At 38.6% G+C, this 9,316-nt stretch overlaps 1 pseudogene across 1 annotated transcript; it reads left to right on the top strand.

Annotated features, from left to right (window-relative positions):
• Positions 1-2,194: 2,194 nt before the first annotated feature.
• Positions 2,195-4,297, top strand: LOC311612494 (cleavage and polyadenylation specificity factor subunit 3-like; annotated as a pseudogene). Its single transcript has one exon. The product of its transcript is annotated as a cleavage and polyadenylation specificity factor subunit 3-like (transcript).
• The last annotated feature ends 5,019 nt before the right edge of the window (positions 4,298-9,316 follow it).

The raw sequence follows: 9,316 nt of genomic DNA, 5'->3' as shown, positions 1-9,316 counted from the left end.
TCACCATAGCTAAGATTTGGAAACAGCCTAAGTGACCATCAGCAGAGGGGTGGATTAGAAAATTGTGGTATAGCTACACAATGGAATACTATGCTGCTGTAAAAAAGGAAGGATCTCCTACCATTTGCAACATCATGGATAGAACTGGAGAGCATTATGCTAAGCGAAATAATCCAGTCAGCGAAAGATAAATATCACATGATCTCACTCATCTGTGGATTATAATGAACAACATAAACTGATGAATAAAACCAGATCCAGAGACAGAGAATCAAATCTCAGAGGGAAGGTAGGAAAGGGTAGGGGAAGGGGGATAGATCAACCAAGGGACTTGTATGCATGCATACAAATATAACCAATGGACACAGACAGACACTAGGTGGTGAGGGCATAAGCAGGGGGTGGGGTGGGTAATGGGGGGATATGGACATATGTGCAATACTTTAATCAATTAAAAAAAAAAAAAGCCCCAAACAAGAGCCTACTAGTTAAGAACAAAATGCTGGAAGCAAACTGCCTGATTTGGAACCAAATCAGAAATCCTTTGGCCCACTTCTCTCTGTACCCACACATCATGCTCACCATCAGGGGTACTCAGGAATCCTGGGATGCCTTCTTATGGCCTTTGGTGGTAGGGTTATGGGGTACCCAAATGGTATCACACAGGATCTGGCCATCCTTAAATATCACAACATTAAGGGAGTGGGCTGTGGTATGTGTGGTAGAAGGGGTACTTCCCGAAGGACAGGAAGAAAGAGCAGCAATCTTGGCCAATGTGGCTCAGTTGTTTGGAGTATCTTCCTATACAGGTCACATAACTAGGTTGCAGGTTTGATCCCTGGTTGGGTCATATGCAGGAAGCAACTGATTGATGTTTCTCTCTGGTGAAAATTTAAAAAGAAAATTTTCTTTTTTGATTAAAGTATTATATATGTGTCCTTATCTCCCCAGTATCATTTTATTATGATCATCCCTCTATTCCCATTTTGCTGAGGGTTTTTATCAAGAAAGGGTGTTGGATTTTGTCAAATGCTTTTTCTGCATCAATTGATGACTATGTGATTTTTTTTTTAAATCTCTCAATTTGTTTATGTGATGTATTACATTTATTGATTTGCTGATATGGCACCATCTTTGCATCCCTGGGATAAATCATACTTGGTCATGGTGTATAAGGATTTTTTTTTTTTTTTTTTTTTTTTTTTTTTTTTTTTTAAGAAAGGGCAGCTTAGCACTGTGGAGACTGACATGGTTGGGCAGGTCTGAATTCTGGTCTAATTTCCCCACTGAGTCTCTGCAACCTTAATCAAGCTCCTTGTCATTTCCTATCTCAGTTTTCTCATCTGTGAAATGGCTACAACAGCACTCACTCAGGTTCATTATGATGATTAATAAGATAATGAGTGTACAAGATTTAGCACACCACCTGGCTCATACATGTTAAGTCCTTAATAGCTAATAAATATTTCCTTGCTTGTTGCTGCTATCCTAGAAGTATAAATGCTCCCAACTGGTCTTTTCTAAAAAGTTTGTCCCTAAATAAAGGTAAAACCCCTATTGAATAAATTTGGAAGAAGCAATATTCTCTGAGTCTAGCAGAAAGTCATAGCTTTTGAGTGTGTGAAATTTGACTTGGTTACATAAAATATTTTGATGAATAACAGATGAAATTGTAATAGATGATACATTAATACTTATAAATTCACCTTTATTTTTATTTTTAAATATATTTTATTATTGACTTCATGCAAGTAAGGGAGAGGGAGAGAGAGATAGGAACATCAATGATGAGAAAGAATCATTGATTGTCTGCCTCCTGCACAACCAACCCATACTGGGGATTGAGTCTGCAACACAGGCATGTACCCTGACCAGGAATCGAACTGTGACTTCCTGGTTCATAAGTCAATGCTCAACCCTGAGCCACACCAGCCAGGCTATAAATTCACCTTTGTTGGGCTTGCCAGGTAAAATACAAGGCACACAGTTAAATTCAAATTTTAGATAAGCAATGAATATTCTTTTAACACAAGAATGTCCCAAATATTACATAGGACAAACCTATGCTACAAAGGATGGCTTTTTATTTGTAATTCAAATGTAACTGGGTAGTTCCTTCTTTGGTTCCCTGTGGCTGTGCTTCTAAGGTTCTCACAACCTGTCCCTTACCCTGCTTCGCTTCTAAACTTCTGAGATGTCCGAGATTCCTGTGGAGAATGATCAGCTGCTGATCTGACCCCTTGGGGCTGGGCAAAAAAGTAGGAAGATCATTTATTATTCTGGAGCTCAAAGGAAGAAAAATAATGTTTAACTGTGGGATCCACCCTGGCACCCTGTGGATGCTCTTCCTTTCATGGATTTAATTGACCCAGCTGAGATTAATCTCCTACTAATCAGTCATCCATTTGCATCTCTGTGGAATTTTACCCTGATTTTTACAGAAGACACGTTTCAAAGGAAGAACACGTATGACTCATGCTACAAAAGCTATTTATAAATGGATTCGCTCAGATTATGTCAGTCAGTAATGTATCAGTGGACAACATGCCCTGTACTGAGACAGATGTGAAAGAGAGGATGGACAAAACTGAAACCATCAATTTTCCTGAAGTTAAGGAAGTTGCAAAAATCAAGTTTTGATATTGCCACATGGGCCATGTTTTAGGAGCTGCCATGTTCACGATTGAAATCGTAGGAGTGAAGCTTTTATATCCAGGTGGTTTCTCAAGACAAGGAGATGGACACTGAGTGGCAGCTGACATTCCTAACATTAGACCTGATATTCTTATCATTGAATCTACTTATGCGAAGCATGAAAAGCAAGAAGCAAGATTCTGTAACACGGTTCACAATATTGCAAAGCAAAGAGGACGAAGTCTCATTCCTGTCTTTGCTTTTGGAAGGGCTCTTGATTTTAGATGAGTCCCGAAAGAATGACCAGATCTCCATGACATTACAATACTAGTAGACTATGCATTGTTTTTGGTCAAGAAGTGTTTGGCCATGTACCAGATATGCATCAATAGCAGGAGTAACAAAATCAGCAAACAGATCAACATCAATAATTTCTTTGTGTTCAAACACATTAGTAATCTTAAGAGCATGGATCATTTTGATGACATTGGATTCAGCATTAGAATGGTGTCTCCAGACATGGTGCAAAGTGTACCCAGGAGCTCTTGAAAAGTTGGTTCACTGGTAAGAGGAATGGGGTCATGATAGCAAAGTACTGGATAGAAGGGATGCTTGCCAAGCATATCATGTCTGAACCCAAATACATCACTACCAGATCTGGACAGAAACTACCATTGAAGATGTCCGTTGATTACATTTCTTTCTTCAATAACACAGATTAAGGGCAAACCAGTGAATTTATTCATTCTTTGAAACCACCTCATGTGATATTAATCTAGGGAGAACAGAAATAAATGGCCAGATTGAAAGCAGCCCTGATTTGAGAATATGAAGATAATGAAGTTCACATAGAGGTTCATAATCCTTGGAATACAGAAGCAGCATGACCTAGAACTTCAGAGGTGAAAAATTAGCTAAGGTCATAGGCTATTTATCAGACGAAAAACAAACAAACCAACAAACAAACAACCAGAACAAGGCCAGAAATACTTGTCAAAAGAAATCTTGTTAAAAGATTTACTTGTTAAAATAAATACTTTTTAAAAGAAATTTTGATTTTCACCTAGTATGTTCTCCTTGTGATCTCTCCAATGATATTCACACAGTCATCAGCACTGAGAAGCAGACCCACGCCATTTCATGTAGTGGTTCTTTTAATTTGCTCTATTGCCAGACACAGGAGTTGACAAGTGATATAGAAGAGTTAGAAATTCAAGAAAAACGTGTTTTAAAAGTGAAAAAAAATATTACTGCATCACAGGAACCAGGAATGGTTGTATTAGAATGGTTAGTGAACCCTTCCCATGATATGTATGCAGATACAGCGACAACCATGACATTAGAAGTTTGTTCAAAGCTGAAAATAAAGAAAGGTGCATTAGAAAATATCTCTACTCTATGAAATTAGGAATGCACGTTTATAGCATGAGGTTGGAGATCATGCTTCAAGACATATGTGGAGAACACTGCTTAAGTGAAACGGTGGATCTATTCTTAGTGTCACGGTGGATGGAAAACAGCGAGTGTGAACGTGGAGACACAGACTGTAGAATGTGAGGAAGGGAATGAAGATGACAAATCTCTCTCTGAGAAACGGTGGAACTGGTTGCAGAGACTGCATGAGGCCCTTGCGTCTATGAATATGCTGACACTTTTTTTTTAATGCTTGAATTGACTTCTGTCATTTATGAAAGACATAGTTCCTCTGGGAGAGCCTATTTACTTTTGATGTCAGTGGTTTTTATGCCAATAGCTTGAATACTGCTAAATCACCAACTACTTTGTCCATTACTTTAGAACTGCTGAATAAACTGTTACTTTAGAATTTATTGATTCCACCTCAAGGCATGTATGCAGCTCCAAATAAAACCTTAAAAATCTGCTCAGAGAAACTGAAAAACAAAACAAAACTGGTGTCTTGTATTTTTATTTGCTAAATCTGGAAATTCTAACCTTTGTATTTACATTTTTTTTTTCTGATATGATGTTTAGTTTTGTATTTTTCTGATAGATGTTTCTCTCATAAATGCTAATTTGTCAACTTGTTCTGCCTCAATAATGTCAAATTGTGCATAAAATATTAACATAATTTAGAATTTTATGAGATAAGAAAAATTTATGAGATGCAAATTAAAAGCAAAATAAATTTAATGTAATAATAATACTTTTCATATTTCAGACAAACTGTACTAATCTGATTATAATAATGAAGCAGTCAGTAATGAAAATAATGAGGAATAAATAAGCATCTAGGAAAAATATGATTTCTTGACAAATGTGATAGTTCTGATATGTTAAAACATAAATCTAAGACAATATAAATTTTCTAAGTTTCACATTTGTATTATTTTCTCTGCTGGTGTTATTCATATATGTATTTAGGGGGCACATTTAGAATATGATTATTAACATTTCCATATTTAAGAATCTCCTATTATTTTTATTATTCAAATAGTATCTAAAATTTACTCTGAACACACATAAGTCTCAAGGCAAACATTGACATTAAATTAAGCAGCCTTAGAGTCATTGACTCTATTATGAAACTATTATGTTATAAACTAATATTTTTAAGTGGAAGAAGTATAACTTTTTTACTTGTGGGAGATACTTAGCTGATGCTGTGAGATGATGATAGATAAGTACCCATTTGTATAATTCTTTGTGGTTTATAATCACAAACTTTATTTATACTAGGATGTAATTCTTGAAATTGAGACCCGTGTCTTCTTTTGCCTGCCCTAGTTTTGTAACTTGTCACAACCCACAACTCCTTAAAATTAGAGAAAGTTTCCAGAATTCTTGACAGAGAATTATATTTGGTGAGCCTATAAATGCTTCAAACAAGACAATTTCATAGTCTTAAAGATATCTGTGGTTGTAAGACTTTTATGGCAATTTCAAATAAGATGACATCAAAGATCACTACATAAGAATCTAAACATTCATTTTAGAAACTATATATTAAACATCAATGTTAGGTCCTTTATATCCCAGAATTTTACAGTCTAGTGGGTGATGGACATTTACAGAAAAGACTAAAACATTGATAAGTAAGTGCTAGATTTCTTAAATGTTAATGGGGCAGAAATTAACTATGTTTAGAAATGTCAGTGAGGGTTTTAGCGAGAATGTGGTGGATGAACAAACCATTGATTGTCAGAGAAGCAGAAATTTGCCAAAATGAACTACAGGGTTTGGGGGTGATAGAGGAAAAAGAAGCCTTACAGACAGGTGTAAGAGCATAGCCAAAAGCATGGAAGCTTGGAATTACAGAGTTCATTTGGGAAATTGCAAATGAGCTTAAGTGGCTGGAGTATTGCTTCCATAAAAGAGAGTGACAGGCAAGAAAATTGAAATTGGCATTTAAAAGGACCTTTTTTATGCCCTGCAAAGAAAGAAGTGATAGGGAAGGAACCTGGGTGAACTTTGGGCAAGAATCGAGAATCATATTTGCAATTTAGACTGAAACTGGTGGTTTCATGAAAATAATAAGGCGGTGGGGGGTGCCTAGTGCTATTTTATTTTATGTTTTAAGAAATCCAATAAGTCCTGGCTAAATTGGCAGTAATCCTATATAATAAAGAGGTAATATGCAAATTGACCCTCACACCATCACAAGATGGCTATGCTCACAGCAGAGGCGGGTTCCCGAAATGAGCCTTAATAAGCGATCAGCAGGGACCTAAGGCTGTGCCCCCTGCCCACCTGGCAGGGCTTGATAGGAGACCTCAGGCTGCACCCCCCACCCCACCCAGCGGGGCTTGATGGGGTACCTCAAGTTGTGGCCTCTGCCCTGTTGCTGGGCTGGGGACCTCAGGCCATACCCTCCACCCCCCACCTGGCAAAGTTTGATGGGGGCCCTGAGGCTCCATCCCAACACAGGGGTCTTGACAGGGGACATGAGGCTGCACCAACCGCCTCTCTCCCCATTTGGCAGGGCTTGATGGGGGTGAAGCTGGTCAGGTCTGGGTCTCACACGATTTTGAGGTGTGCGTGGGTGGGCAGAGTCTTGACTGTGGGTCTCGCGGTGCACCCAAATCTGACAAGAGGAAGATTTTTATATACATTTTACTAATTTTCTTTCATCTCTGACAATTCTATTATAGAGAAAGGGCAAATAGCAATATTAAAATATTTCCTTTAATAAATTCCCTTTTAATGTACATGAATATTATGCACCAGGCCACTAGTAAAATATAATGCTAATAGTAATACAATACAATTCAATTTCTTAAGATGTGGTTCTTTATGACTATACTAGAGGCCCAGTGCACAAAATTCATGTACTGGGATGGGTGGGGGGAGTGTCCCTCAGCCCTGCCTGAACCTTCTCTAATCTGGGAGCCCTTGGGAGATGTCTGACTGCCAGGGATGAGGCTTAAACCAGCAGTCAGACATCCCTCTTGCAATCCAGGTTTGCTGGCTCCTAACCACATGCTTTCCTACTGGCTTGATTGCTGTCTAACCACTCCCCTGCTGGCCTCATACCTCCCAACTGCCCTCCCCTGCTGGCCTTATTGCCCCTAACCACCTCTGCCTCAGCCCCTACCACCGTGGTGGTGTCCAGAAGGAAGTCCAGTCTCCTGGTTTAATTAGCATATTACCCTTTTATTAGTATAGAGTGTATCTGAGTGCTTTAGCCTTTTTTTTTTTAATTGAGATATAATTGACATCCAACATTGTATAAATTTAAGCTTTAGTTTTTTAATATCATTAGTATAATTTTACTAATCCCTGCATCAGCCCTGTGACTCACAATTATTATTATCAGCGTTTATAGATGAGAAAACTTAGGTTTGGAGAAGTTAATAAAGCTTCCCTAGGTCACACAGCTACGAAAGGCAGGAGTCCAAGCAGTATGATCCCAGAGCCTGGACTCTGACTAATGTACTGTAGCCAGTGCCTCACCTGACTATTGTCACCCCCGAAGGCCCAGGCCACATCTGCCTGTGGGTACACGGGGCTCCTTAATGCCAACACCCCCCCAAGGTGTTGCTCTTCCCCCTGCCTGCTGCACAAGGCTCTTAGACTGCACTTGGTTATCTGTGGTCCTTCCCAGAGATGGTATCATGTGAAACCTGGAACTATCTAATGTTCCCTCTGGAAATCCATCCACAGGTCACACCGCCCTGAACCTGTATGCATCGTGGTTGAAGCTCTTGCTGGAATTACCACTGTGTTATTACATACCAAATCCCATGGGGAACCTGCCCTTCTGAGTGACTACTCTGACCTGTTTGTGTTTTACATGTTTATCTATCTTAAGATGTAGTTATTACTTTATAGGTTTAAAAAATAGAATTGAATTCATTGTCTCCCCACATTCTTCTGTTGTTTTCCTCTCTTCCCACCATCTTGAAAGAAGAGAGAACAAGTTCCAGTTAAGTCATAGAAGGACTTATTAGGAAGAATGATAGAATAATTTTTTAACTAACTTGGAAATTCAAATCTTGAAAAAGAGACTCAGAGCAAGTTACTATTTGTGGTATCTCAGACTCAAGAGCAGAAACCAATTTTGAATTACAGTCATACTTCAGATTTCAGGCAAAACATTATTTCACCAGAAAAACACTTTGCTTTTAGCTCACGCTTTCCCTTTATAGAACCAAATAACTAAGTGCCTAGTATATGCTTCAATGCTTATCTCTTCAGATCAAATGGTTGCTTATAAAAATATATATATTTAGCCCTAGCTGGTTTGGCTCCGAGGATAGAGCGTCGGCCTGTGGACCAAAAGGTCCCAGGTTTGATTCCGGTCAAGGGCACATGCCCGGGTTGCAGGCTAGATCCCCAGTGGGAGATCGAGCTGATCATTGGTTCTCTCTCATCATTGATGTTTCTCTCTCTCTTCCTTTCTCTCTGAAATCAATAAAAATATATTAAAAATATATACTTATTATTGAAAGTATTACATATGTCTCTTTTCTTTTCCCATGACTCCTTCTAACTCTTTCTCCACCCCAGGCCTTCACCACCTTATTGTCTGTGTCCATGGGTTATACATATATGCCTCCAAGGTTTTTGATTGATCTCTTCCCACCCACCCAGCCCCACCTTCCCTCTGAGATTCAGCAGTCTGTCCCATGCTTCTATGTCTTTGGATCTATTTTGTTCATCAGTTTATTTTGTTTATTAGATTCCACATCATGTGGTACTTGTATTTTTCTTATTGGCTTATTTCAGTTAGCATAATACTCTCCAGGTCTCTTCATGCTGTCTCAAAGGGTAAGAGATTCTTACTTTTTACTGCTGTATAGTATTACAAGGTATAAATGTACCACAGATTTTTTATTCACTTGTCTACTGTCTACCAATGAGCACTTGGGCTGTTTCCAGATCTTAGCTATTGCAAATTGTGCTGCTATGAACATTCATTCTTTCTGATTGGTGCTTTGGGTTTTTAGGATCAAATGGTTGCTTGTTAAGGGCAGGAATATTGTTTATTTATTTGTTTCAGATATAATTGTTGCGTCAGCCCTGAGCACAGTGCCTTACTCTGGTAGACTCTCAATAAATATAAGTAGGGGTGATGATGACCTCTGGCATATCATTTCAGAAGACAGGTGTTAAACTCTGAAAGGCTGCATCAGGGGTGGTTCTGTATTAGGATGGAATGTCCTGTGATAACTAACCTGAAATGAGGCTTAAGTCAATGTTCCAGTATTTTCTAAGTTCCTTG

Source organism: Pipistrellus hanaki, assembly GCF_964339955.1.
Source record: "Pipistrellus hanaki genome assembly, chromosome: 1".
Lineage (NCBI taxonomy): Eukaryota > Metazoa > Chordata > Mammalia > Chiroptera > Vespertilionidae > Pipistrellus > Pipistrellus hanaki.
The sequence above is the reverse complement of the archived record's forward strand: the minus strand, read 5'-3'. Positions and strand labels throughout refer to the sequence as shown.